Source organism: Hemiscyllium ocellatum, chromosome 13 (assembly GCF_020745735.1).
Source record: "Hemiscyllium ocellatum isolate sHemOce1 chromosome 13, sHemOce1.pat.X.cur, whole genome shotgun sequence".
NCBI lineage: Eukaryota > Metazoa > Chordata > Chondrichthyes > Orectolobiformes > Hemiscylliidae > Hemiscyllium > Hemiscyllium ocellatum.
Genome location: NC_083413.1, coordinates 7,107,403 through 7,126,358, shown reverse-complemented (window position 1 = coordinate 7,126,358; position 18,956 = coordinate 7,107,403). Strand labels below are relative to the sequence as shown.

General features: G+C 43.6%; 1 protein-coding gene across 1 annotated transcript in view; it reads left to right on the top strand.

The window, feature by feature from the left end:
* LOC132821767 (sodium/hydrogen exchanger 9-like) overlaps positions 1-18,956 on the top strand; it is a 488,707-nt gene that overhangs the window by 373,767 nt on the left and 95,984 nt on the right. The gene's annotated exons all lie outside the window — the stretch shown is intronic.

The window sequence follows — 18,956 nt, the reverse complement described above, 5'->3', positions numbered from 1 at the left end:
CCATTCAAATGAGATTTTGTCAAAAGTGTTCTCAAAGACCATATAAAATGCAGCACAGAAGATTCCATTACCCTCCAAAATCCAGGAGATCAGACAGAATCCAGTTCCCCACTAACATCTTAATGTTATCGCTAACAAAATACTGCTTTTGTAAATCCATGCTGAGTTTTTCTTCTTAAGTTTCTGTACAAAACATTTTTTAACGATCTGCAGCATATGTTGATTTATCTTCAGTCAAGTCAAGGTAAGTCAGGGACAGCATTGAAGCCAAAGAAAAAGCACACAATGTGCTGAAGATTAGTGGAAAGCCAGAGGTTTGGGAAACCTTTAAAAACCAGCAGAGGACAATTCAAAAGTGATGATAGGGTGAAGATGAAATATGAGGGTAAGCGAGCCAGTGATAGAGAAAAAGGTTGCAAGAGGCTTTTTTTTAAGACCCCTGGAAAATAAGGCTGGACAAATAGTAAAGAGGGACATGAGATAGCTTTGGCAAATACAGTTAAGAAGAATCCAAAGGGTTTTCACAAGTGCATTAAGGACAAAAGGGTAACTAGGGAGAGAATAGGGCCCCGGAGCTGCAGAAAATGGGGGAGATACTAAATGAGTACTTTGCATCAGTATTTATTGTGGAAAAGGATATGGAAGATATAGAAAGTAGGGAATAGATTGTGACACCTTGCAAAATGTCCATATTACAGAGGAGGAAGTGCTGGATGTCTTTAAACGCATAAAAGTGGATAAATCCCCAGGACCTGATCAGGTGTACCCTAGAACTCTGTGGGAAGCTAGAGAAGTGATTGCTGGGCCTCTTGCTGAGATATTTGCATCATCGGTAGTCACAGGTGAAGTGCCAGAAGACTGGAGGTTGGCTAATGTGGCGCCACTGTTTAGGAAAGGTGGTAGGGACAAGCCAGGGGACTATAGACCGGTGAGCCTGATGTCTGTGGTGGGCAAGTTGTTGGAGGGAATCCTAAGGGACAGGGTGTACATGTATTTGGAAAGGCAAGGACTGATTACGGATAGTCAACATGGCTTTGTGCATGGGAAATCATGTCTCACAAACTTGATTGAGTTTTTTGAAGATGTAACAAAGAGGATTGATGAGGGCAGAGCAGTAGACCAAGAAGTGGCAGATGAAGTTTAATTCGGATAAATGCAACATGCTGCATTTTGGGAAAGTAAATCTTACCATTAAGTGTATAAATCCTGCTAAGGTCCTAGGAAGTGTTGCTGAACAAAGAGACCTTGGAGTGCAGTTCATAACTCCTTTAAAGTGGAGTCGCAGATAGATAGGAGAGTGAAGAATGCATTTGGTATGCTTTCCTTTATTGGTCAGGGTATTGAGTACAGGAGTTGGGAGGTCATGTTGCGCCTGTTCAGGATATTGGTTAGGCCACTGTTGGAATATTGCGTGTAATTCTGGTCTCCTTCCTATCGGAAAGATATTGTGAAACTTGAAAGGGTTCAGAAAAGATATATGAGGATGTTGCCAGGGTTGGAGGATTTGAGCTATAGGGAGAGGCTGAACAGGCTGAGGCTGTTTTCGCTGGGGCTGTTTTCACTGGAGCATCGGAGGCTGAGGGGTAACCTTATAGAGGTTTATAAAGTTATGAGGGGCATTGGATAGGATAAGTAGACAAAGTCTTTTCCCTGGGGTGGGGTGTCCAGAACTAGAGGGCATAGGTTTAGTATGAGAGGGAAAAGATATAAAAGAGACCCACGGGGCAACTTTTTCATGCAAAGGGTGGTGCGTGTATGGAATGAGCTGCCACAGGAAGTGGTGGAGGCTGGTACAATTGCAACATTTAAGAGACATTTGGATGGGTATATGAATAGGAAGGGTTTGGAGGGATATGGGCCTGGTGCTGGCAGGTGGGACTAGTTTGGGTTGAGATATCTGATTGGTGTGGATGGGTTGGATCGAAGGGTCTTTTCCATGCTGTACATCTTTATGACTCTATAAAAGGTGGAGGAACTGAACAGACATTTTGCATTAGTTTTCACAGTGGAAAACACCAGCTAGATACCAGGAAGTCAAGTGAGTGAGGGGTCAGAGGTGAATGTAGTGGCCATCACTCAGGAGAAGTCGCTGGGGAAGCTGAAAGGCCTTTAGGTGGATAAATTACCCAGATTGGATGGACTTACACCCCAGAGTTCTGAAGGAGATAGCTGAGGAGATTGTGGAGACGCTGGTGATTAGATTAGATTCCCTACAGTGTGGAAACAGGCCCTGCGGCCCAACTAGTCCACACCGACCATCCGAAGAGTAATCTACCCAGACCCATTCCCCCTAACTAATGCGCCTAACTCTACAGACAACTTAGCATGACCAATTCACCTAACCCGCACATCTTTGGACTGTGGGAGGAAAACCACACAGACACGGAGAGAATGTGCAAACTCCACACAGACAGTCACCTGAGGCTGGAATCGAACCCAGGTCCCTAACGCTGTGAGGCAGCAGTGCTAACCACTGTGCCACCGTGCTGACCCAAGATCTCTAATGTAACCCCCCTGTTCAAGAAGGGAGAGAGGATGAATTTATAGGCTGGTTAGCCTGTCCTCAGTCATTAGTAAGATGTTAGGGTCCATAATTAACAATGAAATTGCAGAGTACTTGGAAGTGCAGGGTACAATAGGGCTGAGTCAGCACATCTTCGTCAAGGAGAGGCTTTGTCTGACAAATCTGTTAGAAGGCAATGAGCAAGTTAGAAAAATGATAGCCAATGGACCTGATTTATTTGGATTGTCAAAAGGCCTTTAACAAGTGTCGCACAGGAGGCTGCTATAGTGGACCCCGTGGTGTTAGGGACAAGGTACCGGCTTTGATAGAGGGTTGACTGACTGGTAGAAGGCAAAGATTAGGAGTAAAGAGGTCTTTTTGAGAATAGCAGCTGGTGAGTAGTGGATTTCTGCAGGGGGTTGTGTTGGAACGGTAACTATTCACAGTATACGTTAGCAATCTGGACATAGGAACTGAGTGCATTGTTGCTAAGTTTGCAGATGACACAAAAATTGGTGGGGGGGAAGCAGGAAGGCTGCAGAAGCACTTGGACAGGTTAGGAAAATTGGTAAAGAAGTGGCAGATGAGTACAACGTGGGAAAGTCTGAGAAGGAAGAATAGAAGTATAGTCTATTTTCTAAATAGGGAAATGCTTGTGAAATTTGAAGCATAAAGGGACTTGGGAGCCCCAGTTCAGGCTTCTCTTAAGTTGGTAGTCAGGAAGGCAAATGCAATGTTAGCATTCATTTCAAGAGGGCTAGAATACAAGAGCAGGGATGTACTGCTGAGGCTAGATAAGGCTCTGGTCAGACTGCATTTGGAATGTTGTGAGCAGTTTTGGGCCTCCTGTCTTTGGAATGATGTGCCGGTGTTGGAGTGGGTTCAGAGGTTTACAGGAATGATCCCGGGCATGATGGGCTTGTCATATGAGGAGTGGTTGAGTACTCTGGATCTGTCCTCAGTAGAGTTTAGAAGGATGAGGTGGGGTCCGATTGAAACGTACAGAATATTGAGAGACCTGGATAGTGTGGACATGGAGAAGATGTTTCCACCAGTAGGAGAGACTAGAACCCAGGGGCACAGCCTCAGTGAAGGGATGACCTTTTAGAAGAGATGTGGAGAAATGTCTTCGGCCAGAGGGTGGTAACTGTGTGGAACTCATGACAGCAGAGGGCTGTGGGAGGCCAAGTCATTGAGTGTCTTTAAGACAGAGACAGGTAGGTTCTTCATTTGTAACAGAATCAAAGGTTACTGGGAACAGGCAGGAGAGTGGGTCTGAGAAGTATATCAGAGGAGAAAGTGAGGTCTGCAGATGCTGGAGATCAGAGCTGAAAATGTGTTGCTGGAAAAGCGTAGCAGGTCAGGCAGCATCCAAGGAACAGGAGATTCGACGTTTCGGGCATAAGCCCTTCTTCAGGAATCAAGGGCTTATGCCCGAAACGTCGAATCTCCTGTTCCTTGGATGCTGCCTGACGTGCTGTACTTTTCCAGCAACACATTTTCAGCTCTGAGAAGTACATCAGTCATGATCAAATGGTGGAGCTCACTCTCTGGGGTGTAGAGTCTAATTCTGCTTCTTTACCTTATGGTGTTGTAACAATACTTGAACTTCTATCCCTGGGCTAGTTTTACACATGGACAGCCTTGTGTTAACTTAATTTCTAAAGTGCAAAATTTTGATTCTGTTCAAGTGTCGGATGAAAGAATAATTTGATTTTGTGCATTTAAGGAACTACACTTGCAGTAAAGTTACCACTTTGACGACAAGTCTTATGTGGGTCAGTGCCAGCAGCAGCAACATAAAGGCAGATCATAAGTAAGAGAGAATCACAGCAATTGCAGTGGTCAGCGTTGATATCGACGATTAGTAACGCATACATGGACTGTATGGCTATTCTCACTTGTGGGCCAGTCCAACCAGAGAACTTCAACTTGACATTGCTCGGACCAGGCCTCCTTGTTCCAAATATAATGGAAGTCATGAGAGGAGGGCAGAATGAAAAGCCTTACAGATTAAGTACTGCACGTGGTATAATCCAGAGTTGTGCAAACAACGCGTACCTTCTATATAATCTGATGGCCCAGGCAGAAACAGATAATTTAATGTGACCACAATACTGATCCAACTACCACCCTTCTACCCAATCAGGGAGGACCTTTAGTTTTAGCTGCAATGTATTTTATATATTTGACGTTAGATTAACAGTTGTGCAAGTCCAATGTGTATGTGACCGTAAGATAAAGTAGCGCAGAGTCAGCCCATTGGCTCATTGAATCTACTCCGCCATTCCATCATGGCTGATGTGTTTTTTGTTTTTGTACTGGTTTCTTCACAGGAATAACCTGCCAAACTTTGAACATACAATTCGATCTAAGTCTCTTACATTCCTGACTTACTGTTTTCCTCATAGCAATGCAACGTTCTTCAGTCATTTTGCTTTTTGGAACCGGTCCCAATTTCTGAGGATCTTTCTTTATCTTCTTTTGTTTGGAAATTCTTTAAATTTCGATGTTAATATCTGCTAACTGTGTTTCCTTTTGTTGGGAGAATGTTTAAACACCCCAGCTCAGCTCAAATTTGGTCTGAGAAGCTTATTGATGGGCGTCTCTAGGTGGAGTGAAATGAGAAACTGACCCTCGACTTCCTTCTCTGCCTTTCCATGGTCTCTCAGCTTCTGCCCCCTTGTGCCAAAGTACCAATCGTAGTATTTGTGTTGATAATGTGCTGAGCAAGTTGAGAAATTGAAAATGGAAAAAAATGAACAATATTTGTTTCCGTGGCTATGTGAATTGCAAGTGGTTTATGCTGGACCTGACTGCCAAAAATAGATTAGTGTTCCTTTTACCGAGATTGACATCTTTACCTTGAAGGTACTAAGTTCACCAAAAAGTACATTGGATGGTCCACTGAAATTCTGTTGTTGGGGCTATACTAAGGACAATGTAATGCCATCTTTTCACCAAAAGTTGAAGTGAATCATGACAGTCCGCAGCCACTTCCTAAAGTGGCCATTTTTCCTCACCTGCAGCCATTTTTCCTCACCTGCAGCCATTTTTCCTCACCTGCGGCCATTTTTCCTCACCTGCGGCCATTTTTCCTCACCTGCGGCCATTTTTCCTCACCTGCGGCCATTTTCCCTCACCCGCGGCCATTTTCTCTCACCTGTGGCCATTTTTCATTTGTGATCACATTCACTCGATTCATTCCCGAGATGACAGCTTTATGAAGAGAGTTTGAGCAATGTATGTCTACAGTCTCTAGAAATCTATAAGAAAGAGAGGAGATGTAATTGAGGTATGTAAGATGCTAAAGGGGATTGGTAAAGGAGACGTAGAGAGGATCTTTCCCCAGGTGGGAAAATCTAGCGTGAGACGTCATAGTTTTAGGAAAAGGGCGGCAGATTTAAAACGTAAATGCGGAGGAATTACTTCTCTCAAGGAGTTGTGTATCCCCAGAGGACTGTGGATTCTGGGATATCAGATAAATTTGAGGAGGGGATAGACAGATCTTTAATTAGTAATGGGCCAAAGGGTTATGGAGAGAGGGGAGGGAAGTTAAATTGAGGCCGAGATGAGATCAGCCACATTCATATCAAATGGCGGCGCAGGTTCAAGGGGCTGAATGGCCGCCTCCTGCTTCTAGTTCTTGCATTCTTATAAAACACTGTCAAAGTGCAGACTATTGCTTGATTGAAGATTGATTAGATTCTTGTATAGTAATGAATAATCAGACACAAATCCTTTTGTTTTCACCTTACTTTAGAGGCTTGTCACCCTGACATTGTGAAGGTCCATTTGTAATGTGTTCAGCCTTACATTTATCCAGGTGCTCATCCATGTGTCATTCTTTAGTCCTTCTATATCAACCATCCAAACATCTTTCATCATTATTCATTTTCATTCTAAAGTCTGGTTGAAGATTTGTAGCTCGGGTGTCCGTTGTTGTGGTTCTGTTCGCCTAGCTGGAAGTTTTTGCTGCAAACGTTTCGTTCCCTGGCTAGGGAACATCATCAGTGCTATTGGAGCCTCCTGTGAAGCGCTGCTTTGATGTTTCTTCCGGTATTTATAGTGGTTTGTTCTTGCCGCTTCCGGGTGTCAGTTTCAGTTGTAGTAGTTTGTATGTGGGGTCCAGGTCGATGTGTCTGTTGATGGATGTTCTTGCCGTTTCCGGGTGTCAGTTTCAGCTGTAGTGGTTTGTATATGGGGTCCAGGTCTATGTGTCTGTTAATGGAGTTTGTGGATGAATGCCACTGTGGATGAAAGCACTGAAAAATGACAAGAACATAATCATACTACCGGCAGATAAAGGCAGAATGACGGTCATCTTAGATAAATCAGACTACATCAATAAAGCACAACAACTACTCGCAGACACCAACACCTACCAAATGAAGGATTCCGACCCCACACCACAACTCACCAATAGAATAATCAACACACTAAGGAATCTACAAAAAAATGGACAGATAACCAAAGCGGACCAGCAAAGAATGAAACCTGAAAGCAACAACACCCCCAGATTCTACGGACTACCCAAAGTACACAAACCAGACATCCCACTCAGACCCATAGTATCACTACCAGGGACACCAGCATACAAACTGGCCAAAGAACTACAACAAAAACTGAAACACCTAGTCAGCAGATCCAAACACTCCACACAATCAACACAGGAATTCTTGGACATCATCAGGAATACACACATAGACAAAGAAGAAACCATGGTATCATTCGACGTGACGGCACTGTTCACTTCAATTGACAAAACCCTAGCCAGAGAAACAATAGCCAACCTACTGGACATACATAACAGAACACAGGAGGCCGAACCTATCAACAAGGATGGCATACTTAAACTACTGGACCTGTGCCTCACCACACACTTTACATTCAACAATCAGATATGCGAACAAATCAACGGAACACCCATGGGATCACCAATCTCGGGACTCATAGCAGAGGCAGTTATGCAAAGGTTAGAACATACAGCCCTACCACAAATCCAACCCAAACTCTGGATCAGATATGTCGATGACACCTTTGTAATCATCAAAAACACAGAAATAGAAAAAACACACCGAATCATCAACGCCACACTCACAGGAATACGATTCACGAGAGAAGAGGAAAAGGATAGCCAACTCCCATTCCTCGACGTGTTAGTAGAGAGAACACCCAACGGAGAATTCACCACAAGGGTACACAGGAAACCAACACACACAGACCAAGTCCTAAACTATGAAAGTAACCACCCCAACACACACAAACGAAGCTGCATCAGGACACTATTCAAAAGAGCCACAACACACTGCAGTACACCAGAACTGCGAAAAGAGGAAGAGGAACACCTATACAAGGTATTCGCCAAAAACGGATACCCACGCAACTTTATCACCAGATGCCTAAGAGATAGACCACGGAACGAGGACATGCCACAACCAAAAGGACTAGCCACACTACCATACGTCAGGAGCGTCTCAGAACTGACAGCCAGACTACTGCGACCCTTAGGACTCATAACAGCACACAAGCCAACTTCCACACTCAGACAACAACTCACTAGAACAAAGGACCCAATAGCCAGCACGAGCCAAACTAACGTAGTCTACAAAATACCATGCAAGGACTGCACAAAACACTATATAGGACAAACAGGAAGACAGCTAACAATCCGCATCCATGAACATCAGCTAGCCACAAAACGACACGACCAGCTATCCCTAGTAGCCATACACTCAGACAACCAGGAACATGAATTTGACTGGGAAAACACTACCATCATAGGACAAGCCAGACAGAGAACAGCCAGGGAATTCTTAGAGGCATGGCATTCATCCACAAACTCCATTAACAGACACATAGACCTGGACCCCATATACAAACCACTACAGCTGAAACTGACACCTGGAAACGGCAAGAACATCCATCAACAGACACATCGACCTGGACCCCACATACAAACTACTACAACTGAAACTGACACCCGGAAGCGGCAAGAACAGACCACTATAAATGCCGGAAGAAACATCAAAGCAGCGCTTCACAGGAGGCTCCAATAGCACTGATGATGTTCCCTAGCCAGGGAACGAAACGTTTGCAGCAAAAACTTCCAGCTCGGCGAACAGAACCACAACATTTTCATTCTATTTAATCACTTGTCCTTTTCTCAACAGTGAATTCAGTAATGTCAAACTAAATTTAATTTCTTCCAAATAATCCATCAACAGTATGACCAGAAAGAGCTGAAGCAGTATGCCTTCAGTAAATCCCAATTCGGGATCCTCTCAATGCCATAGCAAAGCTCTTCAATTTATCTTCCTTATATATTTCTTATCTCTAAGCCAATTTTAATTCAAACCATCTGATCACTTAATCCTTTAAAGGTCCAAAGGTGGAACCTCATTAAATAAATTCTGATATTCTCATTTTTCTACCTTGATATCTATTCATTAATTTTTGTTAGGTTCTGAAAAATATCTAGTCGAGGTTCTGTGTTGAATATCCACCTGTCCCTGTAATCTTGAGATGTGAGAGAAATGTGAGGTAGTATATTGTATGTTGGAAAATAAATGGAATTATATTATAGAGGTATGGTTGTTAGCAGAATGGAGGATCTAGAAATCAAAGTCTTCAGCATTACAGATACCAGTCTTCAGCTAATTCGATCCACATGAGCGAGTTTTGAGAAGATTTGTAGCTCAGGTTGAGGTTCTGGATGTAGGTTTGCTCACTGAGCTGGAAGGTTCATGTTCAGACATTTTGTCACCGTACTAGGTAACATCTTCAGTGAGCCTCCATACGAAGCTTTGTCCAGAGGCTCACTGAAGATGTCACCTAGTATGGTGATGAAATGCCTGAACATGAATTTTCCAGTTCAGCGAGCAAACCTACATCCAGTCACTCTACATGAATCAAGAAACAGTTGGAAGCACTGGATACTGCAGAGATAATATTCCGGCAATAGAACTGAAGGCTTATCCCCCAGAACTTGCCGCTCCCCTATCCAAACTCTTTTTGTACAAATGCAAACTGGCATTACCCGACAATGTGGAGAATTGCCCATAAAAAGCAGGACAAATCCAACCCAGCCAATTAACATCCCATCAGTCTACTCATGATCAACAGTGCAGAAATGGAAGGGGTCATCAACAGCACTATCAAGCAGCACCTGATCAGCAATAACCTGCACATTGAGTTTCTGATTTCAATCCAATCTTGGTCTGAACATGGACAAAAGAGCTGAATTCCAGAGGTGAGGTGAGAGTGATAGCCCTTGACATCAAGGCTGCATTCAACCATGTGTGGCATCAAGGAGCCCTAGCAAAACTGGAGTAATTGGGTATCAGGGGCAAACTCTCCTCTGGTTGGACTCATATGTGGTACATAGGGAAATGGTTGTGATTGTTGAAGGTGAATCAGCTCATCTCCAGGACATCACTACAGCAGTTCCTCAGGTCATGTCTTCAGCCCAACCATCTTTAACAGTTTTATCAATGTGCTTCCCTCCATCTGAAGGTCATAGTGGGGATGTTCACTGTGATTCAGCTCCATTCAGGAATCCTCAGATACTGAAACAATCTGTAACCATATACAGCAAAGCCTGGCCAACATCTTGGCTTCCATTTGTAATTGACAAGGAACATTTGCAGAACACAATTACCTGGCAATGGTCATCTCCAAGAAGAGAGAATCTAACCATTGCTCTTGAAATTTAATGGAATTACCATCACTGATTCACCTGATGGTACCATTCAAAAACTGGGTCAGCCATATTAAATGCAATGGCTACAAGAACAGGTCAGATACAAGTAACTCACCACCTGACACCCCAAAGTCTGTTCACCATCTCCAAGGCACAAGTCAGGAATGTGATGGAATACTCCCCTTTTGCTGGATGGCTGTAGCTCCAACAACACTCAAGAAGCTTGACACCATCCAGGACAAAGTCACCTGTTTGATTGGCACCACCTCCATTGTCTTCAATATTCATTCGTTTCACCACCAACGCACAATAGCAGCAGTATATACTATCCTCAAGATGCACTGCAGAAATTCACCAAGGCTCTATAGAGAGCAGCTTCCAAACACACGACCACTTCCATCTAGAAGGACAAGGGCAGCGGATACATGGGAATACCAACCCCTGCAAGTTCCCCTCCAAACCACTCATCGTCCTAATTTGGCAATCGATTACTGTTCCTTCGCTGTCGCTGGATCAAAATCCATCCACCCTAACTCTAATTTACTCTTAAAAATTGAGGGGTATCTCCATATCTCAAGGCTTCAGCTGCCCAAGCAGGCAACTGCTCACTATCTCCTCCAGGCAGTTAGGGACATGCAGTAAACAATGGCCCAGCCAGATACATCCACATCCCATGAGTAGATGGAGAATATATTCTGTGTCCTGTTCCTTGTCTCCCAAGAATGCATTTTTAAGAATCACAAGATTCTGGTCCTGAGGATGTGTGGAATAAGTGGTGCTGGTTATTAAAAGGAAGGACTTGGTTGTACTTTGATTAAAGGAGTTCTGGATAACATTGTTGACCTGAAATTAAAGAGAAAGTGGGCCATTCGGACTGCCGACTGATTTTACCCAGTCTCTTTTGTTCCTGCAACATGCCAAGCAGCTGCCAGGCATCTTTTTATGCCCTAGACTGAAGCTGGGGGAGTAATGCCAGGTAAGAGCAGCAAAGAAACAGTGTTGATAATCATCAGTACAAGGCCAAAACTCTGTAATAAGAAATTTGCAACTTTTTCTTCAGTGCCTGTGACTCTATAAGTAGGTTGTTAAACTATTTTAGTTACAGACACTTTATTTAAATTGGACCGTTAGTACGGAACTGTGTGAAAAGTAATAAAATATTTATGAACCACATACAGAAAGAAATGTGTTTTTGCCCCAGTGAACAGTTTGTGGAGCATAGTCCAGCAAAGGCAGTTCGCATTGTGCTGATTCATCCTGAACAGAAAAAAGCTGACAAATGTTTTGATAAGAGCGCGTTTGAAGTTTGTGGACTTTAAGATATAGAGAGAAAGAATTAAAGACTTCAGGGAATACTTCTGAGACTAAGCAATTCTAATTGGAGATCAGCTGGTCAAATTTGAATTAATGTTTCAAATTTGTGAACTTGTCACACCTGTAGGTAATGGATCACTTATGGATGTTGAAGTTTGTGTGAAATTATGTTGAATTTTCCCTTAGGATATTAAGTAAATGGAGCACCAAAGAAAACGGTGCCAGATCTGACGAAACTGAGGTGCCAGATCTGAGATACAAATTACCTTTTTGCTACATTCACTGCTTTTTTATCTTTGTCTTACACAATGGTTTCAAAATATTGACTATAAATTTATTTCTCCAGTGTAAAAAAAATTGATGAATTAATTAGAAGCCGCTCAGATGCCCAATGGGATTCATGTTTTGCTTTTCCCTCAAGTAAGAATTCTTCACCACTCCCATAGTGATGGTTCACAAGACTTTTAGCTACCTATTGTCCTCACGTCAGCCCTCACCCCCTGCTCCCCCTTCCAGAGCCACATCCTCACCTTCCATCTCACCTTCTAGTCTCCCCATTCGAAGGAGTGTTTTCCACTACAGAATCCCTACATTGTGGGAGCAGACCGTTAAACCCATCAAGTCCTCACCGACCCTACATCTCACTCAGACATACCTCTTACCCTATCCAACCCCTGTAATCCTGCATTTCCCAAGGCTAACCACCTAAGACTATCTATCCCTGGACACAATTGTCAATTCAGCATGACCAATCCACCATAACCTGCACATCTTAGGACTGTGGGAGAAAACCAGAGCACCCGGAGGAAACCCACACAGACACGGGGACAATCGCAAACTCCACACAGGCATCACCCAAGGCTGGAATTAAAGCCAAATCCCTGGTGCTGTGAGGCACCGTGCCATCCTTCTTATTAAGATCATTTCCACCATCTGTAGAAGGTCACCACCACCAAACACACTTTCCCTTCTAAAAGGAAAAAAAACAAAGACGTTGCAGATGCTGAAGATCTGAAACTGCTGGAGATAGAGTTAACGTTTTGGGTCCAGTTCTGAAGAGGAGTCCCAGCTTCACCTCCATTTGCGATGGCCTGGTCCATCCCTTTGACATATTAGATAGTATTATATTCCCCTCCCACAGCACTTTTCAATGCAGTCACAAAAGGTGTCACCCTTGCCCTTTAATTTCCTCCTTCCCTACAGTTCAAAGCCCCAAACACTTGTTTCTGGTGAAGCAGTTATTCCATTCTAGTACACTGTGGTGTCCTCTATACGATGGAGACTAAGTGCAGACAAGCTGAGTGTTTTGCAATATGTCCCTTCCCACTTCAATCCGCGTGATGCTGTCACAATTACATCTCTGTCCTACCTCCTGCAGTGTTCCTGTGAAGCCCAGCACAAGCTGAAGAACAGCACCTCAGTTTCTGATTCGGCGCTCCCCGGTTTTTTGGACCCACCCTTAAATTCAGCTACTTTAGATTATGAACTCTCTCCTCTGTTCTGATATCTTTTCCATCAAACACCTTTGTCTTGGTTTCATGCTTTTGCTTTCAATCAGAGCTGACCTTTTCTTATTTATTAAGCTCTCGTCTGGATCAGTGCTTTTTTGTTTCATTATAGCCATAAGGTTCCAACCTGAAATGTTAATTCTCCCTGTCTCCTTCCTGCCGATGCTGCTTGACCTGATGTGTTTTCTCCAGCTGTACTCTTTATCCATCATGTATTCCATTGCCTTGTTTGTCCTGCCTAAGTGGATTACCTCACATTTATCCTTTAATAACTAAATGTTTGAAATTGTCTTTGGTCTGCGTGTAGGTTTGCTCACTGAGCTGGAAGGTTTGTCACCCTACTAAGTAACATCTTCAGTGAGCCTCCAGACGAAGCACTGCTCGTGTTTCCTGTTTTCTATTTATATGTTTGGGTTTCATTGGGTTGGTGATGTCATTTCATGTGATGATGTCATTTCGCGTGGTGATGTCATTTCCTGTTCTTTTTCTCAGGGGGTCATAAATAGGGTCCAAGTCAATGTGTTTGTTGACAGATACATGAACATCAACTGGCCACAAAACGACATGACCCACTCTCACTAGTATCCTGACATATTCATATGGAAGCACACCACTTCGACTGGGACAACAAGCCAAACAGAGCCATGCACAAGAATTCCTAGAAGCATGGCATTCCAAGCAAAACTCTATCAACAAATACATTGACTTGGACCCTATTTACCACCCCCTAAGAAAAAGAATTGGAAATTATGTCACCACAGGAAATGAAGTCACCAACCCAAGGAAACCCAAACATACAAAGCAGGAAACGCCAGCAATGCTTCATCTGGAGACTCACTGATGATGAATGATGACGAAACATCTGAAAATGAGCCTTCCAGCTCAGCGAGCAAACCTACACCCAGAACCTCAACCTGAACTACACATCTTCTCAAAACTCGCTAATTGTCTTTACATTTATTGTAGACAGTGCATGGGTCATCTGATTGAAAACTTCAAGGTACTAACAGACTAAGATAAGTTTGATAAAGATAAAGCTATTTCCAGTGGTTGGATATTTGAGAACTGGGAACATGGTTAAGCAAAGCTATAAAGGAATATGGGTCAAAGGCAGGTTTATGGAATTAAGCTGCAAGTTTTCACTGCGTGGTCAAAGTTAAAAATCACACAGCACCTGGTTATAGTCCAGCAGGTTTATTTCGAAGCACTAGCTTTTGGAGCACTTCTCCTTCCTTTGTCCACGCAGTCCAACACCGGTACCTCCACATCATCACTGAATGGTGGAACAGATAGGAGGCAATGAATGGCCTACTCTTATCTCTATGTGACAGGCACTCGTGAGGCCAAAAGCCTATTGGGGAGGCCAGGGAGCACTCCTAATTCTCCTGGGTCACAAGAAATTCTCTAAAAGGCCCTATCAGGCATTCCTGCTTCCCAATCACTGCTACACTTTCCAAACACTACAAAGTCTGCCAAGGCAGCTGTTAATTTAAAATCAAAGGGGAGGCACTCACACAACACACAACCCCATAAAAGTAGCAACCACTGCAAATGTAGTGACTTATGGACATGTTCCATGTTTTTAAATTTTTAACAACCCACGAGTCTGAGGCTTATTGCTTACAATGGTAATCTATCTGAACCACACACAGTACCACTGAGATTATTGCGGTCCTGAAACCTATTAAAACCGAAGGCTGCCAAACTTTCTCATGAATCTGTCCCTTGACATCCATAGTTTGCTATTTATTAGACTGAAGTGTGATGTTAAATCAAAGCCTTCATCCTCCTGCCTCTTCACTCACTGCAATGTGCCTGCAGAGATTCTGAAATCATTCACCGTTTGAACCTGATAGTGTGTAATAACTTAACACCAGAGTGAAGGCAGTGATTCATAAATGTGTAATCATATCAGTGCTCATGCAAGATGCTTTCAGAATTTCCGATGAGAAATGTGATTTTAGATCGGTGCTATGTCCACTACTTGTCATCATTTATATAAATGTTTTGGATATGAGCATAAGAAGTATAGTTAGTAAGTTTGCAGATGACACCAAAATTGGAGGTGTAGTGGACAGCGAAGAAGGTTACCTCAAATTACAATGGCACCTTGATCAGATGGGCTAATGTGAAGTGGCAGATGGAGTTTAGTTTAGATAAATGTGAGGTGCTGCATTTTGGGAAAGCAAATCTTAACAGGACTTATACACTTAATAGTTCGGTCCTAGGTAGTGTTGCTGAACAAAGAGACCTTGGAGTGCAGGTTCATAGCTCCTTGAAAGTGGAGTCGCAGGTAGATAGAATAGTGAAGAAGGCGTTTGTTATGCTTTCCTTTATTGGTCAGAGTATTGAGGACAGGAGGTGGGAGGTCATGTTGCAGCTGTACAGGACATTGGTTAGGCCACTGTTGGAATATTGCATGCAATTCTGGTCTCCTTCCTATCGGAAAGATGTTGTGAAACTTGAAAAAGTTCAGAAAAGATTTACAAGGATGTTGCCAGGGTTGGAGGTTTTGTGCTATAGGGAGAGGCTGAACAGGCTGGGGCTGTTTTCCTTAGAGTGTCAGAGACTGAGGGGTGACCTTATAGAGGTTTATAAAATCATGAGGGGCATGGATAGGGTAAATAGACAAAGTCTCTTCCCTAGGGTGGGGTGGCGGGGAGGGGGCGGTCAGAACTAGAGGGCATAGGTTTAGGATGAGAGGGGAAAGATATAAAAGGGACCTAAAGGACAACGTTTTCATGCAGAGGGTGGTACGTGTATGGAATGAGCTGCCAGAGGATGTGGTGGAGGCTGGTACAATTACAACATTTAAAAGCCATCTGGATGGGTAAATGAATAGGAAGGGTTTGGAGGGATATGGGGCAGGTGCTGGCAGGTGAGACTGGATTGGGTTGAGATATCTGGTCAGTATGGATGACTTGGACTGAAGGGTCTGTTTCCATACTGTACATCTCTAGACTCTATGACAGTCTCTCGTTTTGAGAAAGTGGCTCATACCGGGTATGGTGTGCTCGTACTGGGTAATTGTGCCATGAAACATCTTTGGAGAAATTAAATCCATTATGTGAGAATCTGCCAAACATTCAAATAAGTGGCGGGGCTCTGGAATGCATTGCCTGAGAAAGTCTTTGGATGAGCATTTGAAATGTCACAACATTTAAGGTTATGGGGCCTAGTGCTGGAAATTGGGACTAGTGTGGATTTGACTAGATGAGCTGAAGGGTATTAGGATAGGCAATGGCCTAGTGGTATTATCGCTGGGCTGTTAATCCAGAGACCCAGGTAATGTTCTGGGGACCTGGGTTCAAATCCCACCGTGGCAGATGGAGGAATTTGAATTCAATTTTTAAAAAACTGGAATTAAGAATCTAATGCCATTGTCGATTGTCTGAGAAATCCCATCTGCTTCACTAATGTCCTTCAGGAAAGGAAACTGCCATCCTTACCTGGTCTGGCCTACATGTGACTCCATACCCACAGTAATCTGGTTGTCTCTTTGGGCACTTAGAGTTGGGCAATAAATGCTGGCCTAGCCAGTGATATCTACATCCCATCAGCAAATAATAAAAAAAAGAACAGAAATTCAGCAGTCAGTGGTTGCAATTTCCTCCACGTCAATGAACGTACATCTTGCAGTTGTTTTCCTCAAGATGATAACTGAGACACAGCAATATTAGAAAGCTCAGGATCTACAAAGACTTTGCAGTCCATCTGAGCATGCTCAGGAACTAATCATCCGAAGGTCTATCCAATTTTCCCTTCTTCACATTGTCTGACTTTCGGAGCATTCAAAAAAATGGGGTTACTGCAGAGAGAAGTGCTTACAATGCAGGGTGGATTACTCTTGTTTGTTGCTCAACCAACTTTCATTGATCTCGAAACTGACCTTTTCCCAGGAAGAAATTGCAGTCCTTAAAAAGCCAAAATCTGCTTCTGATAAATTCATGCTCTGACTGATGTACAATTGGTGCAATAGTTTGGAAGAATTATAGTCATTACTGATGCAATGGCATGATCCATGATGATACAACTTCCTAATGTCAGTCAAGGGAGTGCTTTCTAGTTTTGTTTGTAGCCCTAGATTGAACAGAGTCAATTGACTATGCCTGGATTGAGTCAGTCTCATAAATGTAGCGCTTTAGTGATACAGAACAAATACTTCCTCAGGTAAAGTCCTTATTCACATGCTCAAAGCTGAGTAATACAATACTTGTAATTTTCTAGCATGATCCCAAGTGCAAATGATTGTCATGTTGCCCCCATGTGCAAATGAAATGGATAGTTCAGTTAACACACTAACCTAGCTGCATCTGGAGCTTTGGCGCTCACAGACAATCCTTTTTGATTTTAGCCGGGTTGACTCTCTGGATCAGCAATGATGTTGCAGTCATAACGTGCACTCTCCTACTGGACTACAAACTTCCTGCTCCTGGCAATTACCTTGTTACCCATTGGCAAGCATTCAATTGAGGCTAATTGCCTACTTAGGGACATCAGTCCATGTCTGGGTGGGAATGGCATCCATTAACCTTCCCACACTAGACAAAGACAGAGCTAATGCCACTAGACTCCCAATCCAGAACCCAGTCTAACATCTTGGGAGCAAGGGTTCAAATCCCTCCATGGCCTATGGTGGAAGTTGAATTCAGTAACATCTGGAATTAATCTGGAACTAACGGTGACTGACCATGTAACCATTGTCTATTGATATAAAAACCCCATATGGTTCACTGATGTCCTTGAGGGAAGAGCAGCTATCTCATTACTTGGCCTGGCCAGGGGGCAACACGGTGGTTCAGGGGTTAGCACTGTTGCCTCACAGTGCCAGGGACACAGTTTCGATTCAAACCTTGGGCGACTGTGTGGAGTTTGCACATACTCCCCGTGTGTGCGTGGGTTTCTTCTGGGTGCAGATTAGGTGAATTGGCCATGGGAAACTGCCCATTGTGTTCAGGGATGTGTAGATTAAATACATTAATCAGGAGAAATGTAGAGTAATGGGTTAGGGGAATGGGTCTGGGTGGGTTACTCTTTGTAGTGTCGGTGTGGACTTGTTGGGCCACATGGCCTGTTTCCACATGTAGGGATTCTATTCTACACGTGACTCCAGCCCCAAGGCAAAATGGCTGCCTCTTAACTGCCCTCTGCTAATTAGGGATGGACAATAAAGGCTGGCCTAGCCAGTGGTCCCCACATCCCATGACTGAGTAAAGAAAAATTGGATGGGGCAGCAGGGTGATGGGGTCCCTACCTTGCATCCTTTTGTCCAATGAAATGACCCCTTACCTCAAAAGTGCCACTTTGGGCAACTTATTGCAGCCCTCTCTATCTTTTGAGGCATTGGATCAAGCCAAGTCTACTGAGCTATCTGAGGGCCTGTTGTTCCCCACATCTTATCCCCATGGAGTTAGAGGCTGCCTCTGTAGGAAAGCAGGATCCTAATTTAGAAATCATGGCTGAATGGTTTGGTACCATCCAGTCGTCTCCATGGAGACTCCGTGTGGGAGAGACCCCGGGGAGCCCTGGTAAGCCTTCCCTGGAGATTGTCGCAGGCCCAGACCTGGCTGTGTTTTGGAGAAACAGGAAGAAAATGTTAGGCCTCTCTTTACCCACAGCAAAACTTGCAAACCTATAAAATTCTAAACAGGGAGGACCAGGGAATCCAGATCCAGTCCATATGTGTAGGTTCGACCATTTATGTCTGAGACATGGAGAAATTTCTTTTCCCGGAACCCATGGAATTCTCTGCAACAGGCCAAGATCCTGAATGTTTTCAGGAAGGAGTTAGATATAGTTTTTAGGGATAAAGGCATCAAAGGGTATGGGGGAGGAGGAAGGAACAGTTGGCCGCTTAGCCAGGATCATATTGAATGACAGAGCAGGCTCAAAGGGGCCAAATGGCCTACTCCTGCTCCTAGTTTCTATG